This window comes from Lepus europaeus, chromosome 5 (genome assembly GCF_033115175.1).
Source record: "Lepus europaeus isolate LE1 chromosome 5, mLepTim1.pri, whole genome shotgun sequence".
Classification (NCBI taxonomy): domain Eukaryota; kingdom Metazoa; phylum Chordata; class Mammalia; order Lagomorpha; family Leporidae; genus Lepus; species Lepus europaeus.
In genome coordinates this window covers 131,014,632-131,029,684 of record NC_084831.1, presented here as the reverse complement: position 1 = coordinate 131,029,684, position 15,053 = coordinate 131,014,632, and the positions used below count along the sequence as shown (strand labels likewise).

General features: G+C 46.6%; 1 protein-coding gene across 1 annotated transcript in view; it reads left to right on the top strand.

The window, feature by feature from the left end:
* The window catches only part of RXRG (retinoid X receptor gamma), a 165,005-nt gene that overhangs the window by 36,068 nt on the left and 113,884 nt on the right, over positions 1-15,053 (top strand). The window contains exon 2 of the mRNA XM_062193758.1: positions 11,782-11,910. The gene's annotated coding sequence lies outside the window, so the exon portion shown is untranslated. The remainder of the gene's footprint in view (positions 1-11,781; positions 11,911-15,053) is intronic.

Here is a 15,053-nt window from a genome sequence, read left to right as displayed (position 1 = left end):
AATTTTCCAGAAAATTCACTGATGTGGAAAACTTCATTTCCTGACAATGCTGGTAAATCTGTGTTTTGCAGGGTGCTCCATATGTTGTCAGTGCTCATGAATTGTTCAGTTTTATTATCCTCATTAACAGGGATAATGGTTGCTTTTTAACAATCATGATCACCATCTGGAGCCTGAAACCATAGTCTGAGGCTCAGGTAGACGGAGAGACCATCCTCACAGGGTCCCAGCCCAGTTATTTCCCCACTGCCCTAGCCCTGTGCCTGGCTGGCCCTAGGGTCACAAGAATCATGGTGACAGACATAATGTTAGTGCTAGTTCAAAAGAAATAAAAAATTAAATGACAGAAACAAAGCAAAATGTTATAAAACTCAGAAAGTGTAGGGATATGGATTCTAACTTTGCTGTTTAACCACATTCTTTTTTTTTTTTTTTTTTTTGGCAGGTAGAGTATAGACAGAGAGAGAGACATAGAGAAAGGTCTTCCTTCCGTTGGTTCACTCCCCAAATGACCACTACGGCTGGCACTGTGCCGATCCGAAGCCAGGAGCCAGGTGCCTCTTCCTGGTCTCCCAAGTGGGTACAGGGACTCAAGCACTTGGACCATCCTCCATTGCCCTCCCGGGCCACAGCTGAGAGCTGGACTGGAAGAGGAGCAGCTGCAACAAGTACCCGGCACCCATATGGGCTGCCGACGCCGCAGGCGGAGTCTTTTTTTTTTTTTTTTAAAGATTTCTTTATTTATTTGAAAGTCAGAGTTACACACAGAGAGAGGAGAGGCAGAGAGAGAGAGAGGTCTTCCATCCGAGGATTCACTCCCCAATTGGCCTCAATGGCCAGAGCTGCGCCAATCCGAAGCCAGGAGCCAGGAGCTTCTTCTGGGTCTTCCGCGTGGGTGCAGGGGCCCAGGGACTTGGGCCATCTTCCACTGCTTTTCCAGGTCATAGCAGAGAGCTGGTTCGGAAGAGGTGCAGCCAGGTCTCGAACTGACACCCATATGGGATGCTGGCGCTTCAGGCCAGGGTGTTAACCCGCTGCATCACAGCACCATCCCCCATATTCTTTTTTATTATTTTTTAAAAAAATATTTATTTATTTATTTGAAAGGCAGAGTTTCAGAGAGACAAATGAGGAAAGACACACAGAGAGAAGTCTTCCATCTGCTGGTTCACTACCCAAATGGCCACAACGCCAGAATTGGGCTGATCCAAAGCCAGGAGCCAGGTGCAGGGGCCCAAGCACTCAGGCCATCTTCCACTGCTTTCCCAGGCACATTAACAGAGAGCTAGACTGGAAGTGGAGCAGCTGGGACTTGAACTGGCACCCAAATGTGATGCTGCGATTTCAGGCAATGGCTTTACCCATTATACCAGGGCATCAGCCCCAATCACATTCTTTTTTGTTGTTGTTGTTAATAAAGATTTATTTGAAAGACAGAATGACAGAGACAGAGAGGCAAAAAAAGGGAGAAAATCTTCTATCTGTTGGTTCTCTCCCCAAATGGCCATAACAACCAGGGCTGGGCCAGACCAAAGCCAGGAGCACAGAACTCCATCCCGGTCTTGTGTGGAGGCAACAGGGACCTACATACTTGAGCCATCATCCACTGCTTTTCCAGGCACATTAGGAGGGAGCTAGATCGAAACCAGAGTTGCTGAGACTTCAACTGGTACTCCGATTTAGATGCTGGTATCACAAGAGGCAGCTTAACTTGCACCACAACACAGGTGTAATCTCATTATCTTAACAAATATTCTCAAAGTGACTTTCCACAGTATGCTCCCCTGCTTGCCCTGGGGACCCCTAACTTTGGCAGTGTGACAAATGGGTAGTGACTAAGTGTCTGCTCTCCTAGCCCTCAGAGTGAGGTAGGTTTGAGCTTGGGAGCATCCTCTCTTTGTGCTTCACGGGGAAGGGGTTGTCCTGCTCGGTGCCGGTGCTGAGACTGCCACGCTACCTGGTAACCACAGCAACCACACACACTGCCCTTAAGGATACTTTGAGGCTTCTCCAGAGACCTTTCCCAGACCCATATTTTCAAGTTTTCCAGTGTTATACTCAGCTCTAATATCAGGGGCAGCAAGATCACTGCCTGGAAGCCTTTTCCTGGTATCTTCACACCCCACAGGCTGAAGTGAAGAGCTGGAAAAACTCTGCAAGTGATGGCAACAAAGCCCATGAAGGATATAAAAGTGCAGCTTTTGATCACCTTGAACCCCTTTAGGGTTACACTGGAAAGTTTGTTGAGGGGACAGCCAGAAGGTAGGTTAGAAAGGTTGTTTTCTAAAGAGCAAGATCTTCTAGGAGGGTTCTGAGGGCAACAAAAGGGAATGTTAGCCTTTTTTTCATAGAGGGACATCGACAACAGGCTAGTTCTGTGAGGCCGAGCTCCTAGAACTGGATATTGGAACCAGAAGGCTGAGGTCTGTGGCCTTAATTGCATCACTGGAAACTCAGGCAAATCCAAAGTGGGAAGACAATAGCAGGCAGCTCAGGCTTGCCTGGCTTCCATGCTCTCTGGACATCCAGCCTTTCTTCTTGCCACCCCTGGCTCACCTCCTACTCACACGCAGCTTCCGAAGTGTCAGTGCTGTTCCATCAGTTGGTACCGGACCAAAAAGAGGCTGAGACCAAATGTTGACACTGCAGAGGGGCTTGAGACACGACGAGAGGTTGGCCAATTCATCTCTCTGTGGCTTTGTGACTTTTCTATGATGACATGCATACATCACAAATGTTTACACAAAAGCACGTAGGAAGGAGGTGCGCGCGAGCTGCCCTCACCTCCCTGTCATCGCCTTTGAACATGTGGCATTGTTGGAGGTTGTCCTAAGTACTCAAACAGAGATACATCCCTGGAGAGGGGGTGAAGAGTGGTGGGTCTTCCTCTGCCCCACTTTTGTGTTTGCAACAAGGGGGGGTGTTATTTTACACTAAAAAATAAAATATTCTGCTTGACACTTTTAGAATCTTTTGACCCATTGCTGTATTTCACAGCTCCTATCTTTGAGCAGTCCTATATTATGAACTGACTTTCAGTAGTGTTTAAAAAGATTGGGGAAAAAGAATAGCTCAAGCTCTATGGCATTTTAAAAGTAGCTATTTTCTCTTTTCAAGTTTTTTCCCCCAATATTCTTTTTTAATTTTTTTAAAACTTATTTGACAAGTAGAGATATAGATAATGGGAGAGAGACAGAGAGAAAGGTCTTCCTTCCACTGGTTCACTCCCCAAATGGCCGCTACGGCTTTTGACAGGAATAAAAGCCATAGTGGTAAAGTTACTGTAAGGTTTTTTTAAAGATTTTTTTGTTTGTTTGTTTTTGACAGGCAGAGTGGACGGTGAGAGAGAGAGAGAGACAGAGAGAAAGGTCTTCCTTTTCCGTTGGCTCACCCTCCAATGGCCGGTGAGGTTGGCGCGCTGCGGCCAGCACATCGAGCTGATCTGAAGGCAGGAGCCAGGTGCTTCTCCTGGTCTCCCATGCGGGTGCAGGGCCCAAGCACTTGGGCCATCCTCCACTGCACTCCCAGGCCACAGCAGAGAGCTGGACAGGAAGAGGGGCAACTGGGGCAGAATCCAGTGCCCCAAACGGGACTAGAACCCAGGGTGCCGGTGCCGCAGGCGGAGGATTAGCCTAGTGAGCCACAGTGCCGGTCTTTTTTAAAAGATTTATTTATTTATTTGAAAGAGTTACAGAGAGAGAGAGAGAGTGAGAGAGCGAAAGAGCGAGAGAGAGAGAAAGAGAGCTCTTCCATCTGCTGGTTTATGCCCCAAATGGCCACAATGACTAGGGCTAGGCCAGGCTGAAGTCAGGAGCCAAGAGCTTCTTACATGTATCCCACACAGGTGCTGGGGCCCAAGTACTTGGACCATCTTTTGCTGCTTTCCCAGGCCATAGCTGAGAGCTGGATTGGAAATGGAGCAGCCAGGGCTTGAACCAATGCCCATATTGGATGCAGGTGCTGAAGGATGTGGCTTTAACCCATTGCACCACAGTTTTGGCCCAAGTATTTTTTTTTCTTTTTACATAGGCTTTAAACTGAATTTTTCAGAATTTTCCAATCTCAATGACTATAAGAGGGAAGAGGTAGAAATGCACAGTTTTTTAAAAAAGATTTTATTTATTTATTTGAGTGGTAGAATTACCGACAGAGAGAGGGAGAGACAGAGAAAGATCTTTCATCCACTGGTTCCCTCCCCAAGTGGCCACAATGGCTGGAGCTGGACCAATCCAAAGCTAGGAACCAGGAGCTTCTTCTGGGTCTCCCATGTGGGTGTAGGGCCCAAGGAGTTGGGCCATCTTCCACTGCTTTCCCAGGCCATAAGCAGAGAGCTGGATTGGAAGTGGAGCAGCTGGGACACGAACTGGCTCCTATATGGGATGCTGGTGAGGCTTAGCTTACTAACATCACAGCGCCACCCCCAAAATATACAGTTTGATTTGCACTTTTTGTTTTTTGCAGGATGCACATGTCCATACTAGGCCTCTCTGATGTTGCACTTGGTCCCAAACAGATGAGATCGTGACCCTGTCCTCCAGAGGTGGAAGGAGACTGTGAAATCTTCCTATGGACTCCATGTAACTCCCCTGTAACATACTGAGCCATCTTGGACACTGAGCATTTCTGGGCCCTGGTTTCTTCATCTTTTATAGGAAGGAAGTGAGGGTGGAAGGAATTAGACCAGATAATTAACACCTCTTCCAGCTTTAACCCTCTCTAATTCTCCTGGGTGCTGGGCAAGTCTCAAGTTCTGAGCACAGAAGTGTTTGTGAGCCCTGTCATTCACAGACTTCAGCTCCATCCTCTTGTGGTTCTGGATGCAATGGGCACATGTCCTGTTGCACACCTACAATGTGCAAGGCCACAAAGAGTCTGGGACCCAGCAATAGAGTGGAGAGGGGAGCTCTCTGAGAGTGGAGAGGGTTTGCATCAGACAAGATAGAATGCAACTGCTTATAATTAAAAGCCCGAAATAGCTATCTTAAAGCAGTGGTCTTGCGAAGTGTGGATCCTTGAGCAGCAGCAGCAGCCTCACGTGGGAGCTTGTGGGCGATGCAGATTCTCGGGCCGCAGCCCGCAATTGCTGTGTCAGTGGAGTGTGGCAATTCTGAGTCTTAGGAAGCTGTCCGAGGGATTCAGAAGCATGCTGAAATTTGAGAGCCACTGGCCTAAACACACAGAGTATTCCATCATGGGAAGTGAGGACTGGAGGGAGGCTGTCCTGGGATGATAGAATGTCACTAGGAACCCAAACAGGACACCCAAGTCTGCTTTACAGAATTCTTGGCTCAGAATGACTTTGGCAGCCCCCTCAGTGCCCCTGCCAGTCCCCAAGTAAATTCTACTCTCAAAGAAGAAAGACTGTGTAGCCATTGAGGTCATTTAATTTAATTTGGTTCAACAGTTCAAAATAATATTCCAATAGAAATTGTAAAGATACTCTTTATAAATTATTATGTATGTATTTTCATTTTATTTGAAGGTGAGAAGAAGAGAGAGAGAGAGAGGGAGGGAGAGAGAGAGGTCTTCCATCTGCTGGTTCACTCCCCAGATGGCCACAATGGCTTGAACTCTGCCAATCCAAAGCCAGGAGCCAGGAGCTTCTTCCAGGTCTCCCATGCAGGCGCAGGGGCCCAAGGACTTGGGCCATCTTCTACTGGTTTCCCAGGCCATAGCAGAGAGCTGGATTGGAAGTGGAGCAGCCGGGACTCCAACCAGTACCCATATGGGACGTGAGCACTGTAGGCAGTGGCTTTACCTGCTACGCCACAGTGTTGGCCCTGGTTATAACTTTTAACAGCAGCAACATTATCAGGGCATATCTTACACTCCTTTTGTATTCTCTTCGTAACACATTACTGACTACTGGATAAACATTTAATAAACAATGATTGAATTAAAACTACTGATGACTTCAGAGACCTAGGCAAAATTAAATCATAAACCAAACTCTTACCTGGATAACTAAATTAATTTAGATGTGTTTCAGAATTTCAAACATTTGGTTCTCCTGGTAGATTTTTTTCCGAGTAGAGTTTGGGCTGTGTTGGTTTGAGCAATGGATTGGGAGCTGGGACTCAAATTTTAGTCCTATCTCTGCTTCTAGAACAAGGCAAATCACTTAATTCACTTTGCATCTCATTCCATTGCCTTAAGGACTAGGAAATTTGTACAGAGGGACTCACAAGTAGAGTTTGTCCATGAATGATCTTTCTTTCCTGAGGGATTATGTATGTGGGACATCCCTTTAGGATAGAATGGGTTGGTAGCAAGCTTGGGCATCCCAGTGTACTTGACCTTCCACCCCTTCAGCGGAAGCTACTTCCCATCAGTCTGCGTGAATCTGTGGGTGGGAGAACTGTGGATGGATCTGAGGACAGATTGTGACAGGGGTTTTTCATCTTTAATCAGAGAAGTCTTGGTGGTTCAGAAAATGGAAATAACTTTGTTTTCATTTTCATATAAAGCTCTGGTTTCCAAGAGAAAACATCAACATTTTTGGCTGATTGCTAATTCACAAAGACTGGAAGCACCATGGTTACGCGCCTCGCTCCTGTCCTGACGCCCAGACCAGAGGATGCTTATTTATGTAAGCAGAGCAAAGCCTCTTCTGGGTCAGGTTACCTGCCTGCTGACAATCAGATCAAATCAAGAGCATTTAACAAGCTTCTCCCAGGGACAGCACAGGGTACTCCAGCACATATCAGGGTAGTCTGGCTGCCACTGCAGGCTGTCCATGCAACTTCATCGACAGAGCCCCTGTCACGGGGGGCAGCAATGCGCCCAGTTAAAAACTACATTGCTTAGCTTTTCTTCCAAGGCTGCTCCTATGTGTACCCTTGCAACTATATTCTGAGCACTGGAACCTAAGTGCAGCCTTGGGGGCTGGCATTGTGTCGTAGTGGGTAAAGCTGCCACCTGCCATGCTGGCATCTCATATGGGTGCCGGTTTGAGGCCACTCCATTTCTCATCCAGCTCCCTGCAAATGTGCCTGGGAAATCAGCAGGAGATGGCCCAAATGGTTGGGCCCATGCACCCACATGAGAGACCTGGAAGAAGCTCCTGGCTTCGGCCTGGCCCAGCCTTGCCTATTGTGGCCATTTGGGGAGTGAACCAGATGGAGGATTTCTCTCTCTCTCCCTGTCTCTCCCTCTCTCTGCAACTGCCTTTCAAATATATATAAAAAAATGCAACCTTGGTAAGCATCTTCAGGAAGGCTCTGTTAAAGAGAAACTGTTCAACCTAGAAATGTGCCTATGTCCCCCTTGTTTGACTTCTGTTTCCTGCTTCCTGGAATGTGAACATGGCATCTGGATCTTCGGTGGTCATCCTGGACCATCAATGTGCAATCTGTGCACTGAGGCTGGTGGAGCAGATTGGAGAAGGAAGTATACTTAGTTCTTATAGACCTCACATCAATCGCAGACTGCCTCCCCACAGACCTGGCTTGTGGAGCAGAACACACATTTCTGTGTTTAAGTCTTTCCATTTATGTGCTGCTGTACCTCATCCCCGCTAACCCAGACAGCCTCTGTTCTCAGGAAATTTCATGCATCTGGATACTGTGTATTCTAGCACATTCTAAGTTCAGGCATGTGGTCTTCAGCACTCTTCAGTGAGAGCAACAGCAGCTGGAGCTTGAGACGAGGATGGAAAGGACTCAGAAGGTGTTTCTTTGAATAGGACTTGGGGCTTGCCTAGCCACTGTGCACGCGTGGCAGAGTCTCAGATCTGGAAGGGATGATAATGATGAGCTGGTCAGTTCCTCCCAGCCCTCCCATGGTTTAGAGATGAGGAAGCTAGAGCCCAGAGTTGCTAAAGGAAGTTAACAGAGAGCCGTTGTGTAGGATCCCTGGGGAGGTGTTGCCAACTCCAGCAGTAGAGGAGGAGACTCTGGCTTCAGCTAGTAAGGGAGCATCCCAGCTTGAGAACTTGTGTGTTGTGAAAGGACTGTCTGCAGGGCCTGGTTTTCTGTTAACTCTCACTGTCAATTCAGATGAAAGATCTCAACATGTTGTAGCAAAGACCAGTTCACGCTCCCTCAGTGCTCATGCTGTCCCCATGGTTGGGACGCTGCTGCAGTGAGAGCCAGGAAAACGTTCCCTCACATGGAGAAAGTCACATGAGCGTTTCACAGGATTCGTATTGAAACAGACTTCTGGGACTCCAGTCTTTCAGATTAGCCTCCGAAGTGGGAGGACATGTGTGGTTGGTTCAATCAAGTGAGGAAGAGTGGCTACAGACCAAGACGATTGGGCAGCAAAGCTGTTGGTTCCTCTCTCCCAGGACAGGCTATAGTGGAGGACTAGGGAGCTTCAGGGCTTGGAGATGATTCTAAGGGATCCGGGATCAGGAAAGTAAAAGGGAACAGATCATAGGCACGGCTTTGACAGGACTTCCCTGAGGGATCTGCCACTCAAGGTAAGTGTTCATATTAGTGTGGAGGGTCCACATTTTACTATTATTTTTAAAGTGTTCCTTTACCTAACATTAAATCCCACTGTGAAATACAAACTGCTGTGTAGGGAGCCCACCCAACTGGAACCCACACGGCTTGTGTGCGCTCTGAACACAGGGCTGTAGGAAGACCTTAATTACAGAGAACATCTAACCAGTTTCGCGTTATTTACATGTGGTTAGTGACAGCCTTAAAATTCTTTGGGCTCTCAGGTGTCTCCCCAGACCACCCCCAGAGCAGGACCCTCTGAATTCAAGAGGTTTCTTGCTCCTGCTTCTGTTCCAGAACCTTCTCCAGTTTGGGAAAATTCTCAGACTTTTGATAGCAGATGTCTTGGGAGTTTTGTGATTTTCCTTGGGACCTATGATACTGGACAACTTTTTCTTTAACCCTCTCTTGGTGACCATTTCCATATTTGCTGCTCTTGAAACGCATTCACCCCTGACCAAAGCTACAACGCAGGGTTCCTGATATGTGTCATCTTACAGTGTTACATATTTGCAAGTCATGGGGCATCTATTGAAGGCTTGGAGTTGGAGAGTTGTATAAACTCTTTGTCAACTTTATTGATTACTCCTGCAGAGGGAAGACCAAGTTCAATATCTGGTCCATTATCAAATGGAGAATTCAGAACGATCGCCTGGGCTGGGGTGAAGACTTGGACTGCTGAATCAGCCACTCTGCTTTAAGGGTGATGTAGAGGTGGGATTGCATGGGTGGAAATCTCTCTGCTGTGCATTTTTTATTTAACTGGATTTCATCTGCACAATGCAGATTAGGTAGGATTACAGTTAGGCTTGGGTCCATGGGACTCAGTGCTCCCTTTGCACACATACAGGAACTTCTAATTAGCTGGAACAGCCTCTATTGAAGCTGAACATGGATTCCCACTTATGATTCCAACCAAGGCTGCACGTGGTGAACTTTCTATTGTATTGTACTTTTCCCATACAGTAAAATTCACTTTGTGGGGATTTTCAAACATTCAGAGTCTTGTAACTACCACCAAAAGCAGGATCTAGAACAATTCCAACCCCTCAGTGTATTCCTTCATGCCACATGGTAGATTTATTAAAAAAATCTTTGTTGTGATATAATTTGTGTATCATACAATTCACTCATTTAAAATGTGTGAGTCAATGGTTTATAGTATATTCACAGATATGTGTAACCAGCACCATAGTCAATCATTGGACATTTTCAGCAGCATGTAGGAAACTCCTTATATTTTAGCTGTCGCCTAACCAGGCTTCCATTCTCTTTGAGCTTAAGCTACAAGCAGTCTTCCTGTATGTGTAGATTTACCCATTATGGATATTTCATAGAAATGTAGCCATTGTGTTATGTGCTCTTGTCATGTTATATATCACAACTACATACCTTTTTTATGACCAAATAATATTTCACTGTATGGGGATACCACATTTGTTTATCCATTCATTAGTTAATAGATATTTGGGTTGCTTCCATGTTTTGATTACCATGAATAGTGCTGCTACAAACACTTGTGTACAAGATTTTTTTTGAACACCTGTTTTCAGTTCTCTTGGGTATATATTTAGAAGTGGAATTGTTGAGTCATATGGTGCTTTTTGTTTAAAGTTTTACAGAACTTCCCAGTGAATTCCACAGTGGCTGCACTATTCTATGTTACTGCCAGTGATGTACAAGGGTTTCAATTTCTCCATGTCTTTGCCAATGCTTATTGTTAACTTCATTTTGCTTACTGCCATTCTGTTGGGCACGAAGTTACACGGTGTTATTTGAGGGGTTGTAATATCCTCACAGTCTGAGCAAAAAGGTGAAGTTTTTTTTTTGTCCTGTTGTTTTTCTGTCTGGTGCTAATTCAAAACATAGATCTGCAGAAAGGGATGAGCAGAGGGCTGGCACTGCGGCTCACTAGGCTAATCCTCCACCTGTGGCGCCGGCACACCGGGTTCTAGTCCCGGTCAGGGCGCCGGATTCTGTTCCGGTAGCCCCTCTTCCAGGCCAGCTCTCTGCTGTGGCCCAGGAGGGCAGTGGAGGATGGCCCAAGTGCTTGGGCCCTGCACCCGCATGGGAGACCAGGAGAAGCACCTGGCTCCTGCCTTTGGATCAGCGCGGTGCGCCGGCTGCAGCAGCCATTGGGGGGTGAACCTATGGTAAAGGAAGACCTTTCTGTCTCTCTCTCTCACTGTCCACTCTGCCTGTCAAAAAAAAAAAAAAAAAAAAAAAAGAAAGTGATGAGCAGAAAAAAATATTTGAAAGACATTGTCAAATCAGCACTATGAGAGAAAGAGCACAATGTGATGATTTGGAAATTGTGGTCCAGTGTACACACTGGGTCAGCACTTACCATTTTTTTTTAAAAAAGATTTATTTATTTGAAAATGAGAGTTACACAGAGAGATAGGGAGAGGCAGAGAGAAAGAGAGAGAGAGAGAGAGAGAGAAAGAGAGAGAGAGAGAGGTTTTCCATCTGCTGGTTCACTCTTCAGTTGGCTGCAACTGTCGGAGCTGCACCGATCCAAAGCCAGGAGTTTCTTCTGGATCTCCCATGTAGATTCAGGGGTCCAAGGACTTGGGCCATCTTCTACTGGTTTCCCAGACCATAGCTGTCACCTAACCAGGCTTCCATTCTCTTTGAGCTTAAGCTACAAGCAGTCTTCCTGTATGTGTAGATTTATCCATTATGGATATTTCATAGAAATGTAGCCATTGTGTTATGTGCTCTTGTCATGTTATATGACAAAAGAGCTGGGTTGGAAATGGAGCAGCCAGGTCTTGAACTGCCCATATGGGATGCCGGCACTGCAGGCGGTGGCTTCACCCACTACGCCACAGCGCCGGCCCCACCATTTGTTTTCTACATGTGCCACGTCTGTGCTGAGTGGGTCCTGAGATTTGAAATTAGAGCATGCATTGTGTGCAGGTGAGCACAGAAGAGGGTCCCTTCACCCAGTCTGGGTACTGGAAAAGCTTCCTGGGGGTGGACAGATGGAAAGTACAAAATTCTCATCAGATGGTGAGGGACTCTAGAAGTATATGGAAAAAAGCTGGGCTAGAATACCCGGGAAATGCCCCCTGAATGACTTATTTTCCTATGGCCTTTCAGGAAAAAAAATCTTGATTAGAAGTTCATTTCTTTCATTTTCCAATCAGCAATGGGTGGTTTTAACTCTCTCTTGAGGAAAACAAGTCTAAGACCTTTGCAAATATTGCTAGTTTTTGATTATTAAATTAGTGCTAGTACTAATTAAAGGGGACCATACAGCCCAGATGGCAACAGTCTAAACAGAAACCATAGTTGACCTAGGAATGTGTTTTTTTCGGTTGTCTTCCAGATGTTGCTGTGTCAGACGTCCTCAGATCAGAAAGCCCAGGGAATGGAGGCTGCAGTCCCTCAGGACGACACGCTGGCTTAAGAGGAGCCACTTTCTATGGACAATGAGCCTGTGTACACCTTCCCTGTGGTGAGAGATAGCTATCTGGGTCTTAGGTTTTCTCCCTAACTTCTGTAGGCAGGAGCACAATTCTGAAACTCCTTGATCTGTTTCACAGGTGGCAAAAATACTCTGAGGTCACCTATGCTAGCCATTCTCTCCCAGGACCATGAAACCTTTTTTGCCAAATTTATAGGGGAAAACAAATTTCTTTGGTGAGATGAATTCTTTTGATGAGAGTACAATTTTTTATTTTTAAAATTTAAAGAAATTGATTTATTTGAGAGAGATTTAAGGGAGAGAGAGAAGGAAGCGGGGGAGGAAGAGAGGGTGGGAAGGGAGAGAGCATGCACTTCTCCCATTTGCTGGTTCATTTCCCTAATGCCCACAGTAGACCCTGGCTAGGGGCCAAAGACAGGAGCTGAGAACTCATTCCGGGTCTTAAACGTGGGCAACAGGAACCCGACTCCTTGAGCCATCACTGCTGCCTCCTAGAGTCTGTATTAGCAGGAAGCTGGAATTGGAAGGAAAGCCAGGTGTTGTATCCAGGTACTCGGAAATCATCACTTATGTCATATTTCACTTTTCACATAGGCCAATGGCACTGCAGGTGTCACCACCAAGCATGCCTGTCCCTCTGTGACTCTTTCTTTTTTAAGATTTATTTTATTTATTTGAAAGGCAAAGCTACAGAGAGGCAGAGGCAGAGAGATAGATAGATAGATAGAGAGAGAGAGAGAGAGAGAGAGAGAGAGAAAGGTCTTCCATCTACTGGTTAACTCCCCAATTGACCAGAGCTGTGCTGATCTGAAGCCAGGAGCCAGGAGCGTCTTCTGGGTCTCCCACGTGGGTACAGGAGCCCAAGGACTTGGGCCATCTTCTACTGGTTTCCCAGGCCATAGCAGAGAGCTGGATTGGAAGTGGAGCAGCCGGGTATCAAACCGGCACCCATATAGGATGCCAGCACTTCAGGCCAGGGCGTTAACCCGCTGCACCACAGCGTCAGCCCCAGACCACTGGTTTTTACCTCATTTGTCTTTTGAATTCAGAAGAGAACCACTGGGATATTAGTGAGCGACAGAAGAGTTGTCATAGGGACAAAGTCAGCTCAGTTCAAGTTTACATACAAAGGTAAATCATGCATATTAATAAGGTATCTGGGCCGGCGCCGAGGCTCACTAGGCTAATCCTCTGCCTTGTGGCGCCGGCACACTGGGTTCTAGTCCCAGTTGCCCCTCTTCCAGGCCAGCTCTCTGCTGTGGCCAGGGAGTGCAGTGGAGGATGGCCCAAGTGCTTGGGCCCTGCACCCCATGGGAGACCAGGGTAAGCATCTGGCTCCTGCCATCGGATCAGCGCCGTGCGCGGGCCGCAGCGCGCCAGCCGCGGCGGCCATTGGAGGGTGAACCAAAGGCAAAAGGAAGACCTTTCTCTCTGTCTCTCTCACTGTCCACTCTGCCTGTCAAATAAATAAATAAATAAATAAGGTATCTGAAAACCTTAGCACATTAACTACTATCAGCAAGACATCCCTTAACCCTGAAGGCGAGAGACTCAGTGAGAAAGCCTGTTTGGTGAAGCCATGTTTGGCACCTGCACTGGCCTAGTAGTTTTTGTCCCATGGTGGACTGGGAGGCACAAGCCTCCAGCTGGAAGGTCTATTGGGTGAGGACCCATGTAAGCTGCTCCTGCCCTTTAAACAGACCTGGTTGCACGCAGCAAATGAACTGTGAGGAGTACTAAGCCCCACTGTGTGTATGGGCTTGCCACTTCCAGAATTTTCTTCAGACTATCTCTCCTGTTTTCCCATTTCAATTCACTCTTTGTTCTCATCTCTTTTTGTTCTCTAATGCTGTTTACTTTGCAGTATGGTTTCTGATAACTGCTTGGTCTCTGTGGTCCAGTGAGCAGTGTAGATATGTTTGGTGGGCTCACCCTCTGGATCTGAGCAAATGTGGCTGGGCGCTGATGAAGCACCCCTGTTCTTCCACTGTGCTGGTGGGTGGGTATCTCTTACCCCTGTTTCTGCCCACAGCCTTAGTGGCCACAGGTGGAAATGCATGGTACTCCTAGAAGAAAACAAGTCAATGACCATTAGTACCTTAATTATAACTTTATTTTTTAAAGATTTATTTATTTACTTGAGGAGCAGATCACAGACAGAGAGAGAGGTCATCCTTCCTCTGGTTCACACTCCAGAGCTGGGCTGATCCAAAGCCAGGAGCCTGGAGCTTTTTCCGGGTCTCCCACGTGGGTGCAGGGGCCCAACCACTCGGGCCATCTTCCAATGCTTTCCCATGTCTTGGCAGAGAGCTGCGTCAGAAGTGGAGCAGCCAGGACTTGAACCTGCACCCATATGGAATGCCAGAGCTGCAGGCGGAGGATTAACCTATTGTACCACAGCGCTGGCCCCCCATGATTACAACTTTAATTCATTATTGTAAGAACTGGCATTGGTTCCTCCTTTTTTAATGAACAAGAATGTTTACGTGGTAAGTTATCTTCTCTCCCAGTTAGCAAGTGAGATCATCAAGGTTAGCATAAGACAAGCCACACAGGCTCTGAGTAACAGGTCAGGCTTTGGATCTCAGCTTCTGATACTTGGTCGCAGTGGTTTTCATTGTGCTACAAATGATCCCGGAAAATGTCAGAATAGAGGATATCACACACCAATATTAATGAACAGATTATTTGATGAGAAGCAGGCTTAATGAGAAATCTCTTAACAATGATCTTTTGAGAAAAACTGCACTTTTTTTTTTTTTGTAAAGAGAATGTGTGATGACTTTCACCCTAATACTTTAATAATAGCGTTCAAGCATTCGAAGATTAAATTCAAGTTAGCAGCTTCAGCTGACAGGAGAGGCAGTGGTAGAAGTGACAGAATTATAGGGTGTTGGGAAGAAGTGCCATCGTAGTTCTGCATCTCGATGCACTTCACGGCAAAGTAGAGTGAAGAGCTAAACTGCGAAAAGTGTTCTCACTCTTCAAATATTTATTGCAAAGCTGCTGCAGGCCGGGCTTCCTCCTTGACATGTAGCTCTCTTAAGGGTCCATATTTTGTAGAATATTAGAGCCCACAGTGGGCTTCGAGGTCTGCTCTGCTAAATGCTCTGTGCAGCACTTGGGTGTTTCACGCCAGGATGTTGTGCAGCCACTGTAGGCTACAGCAGGCA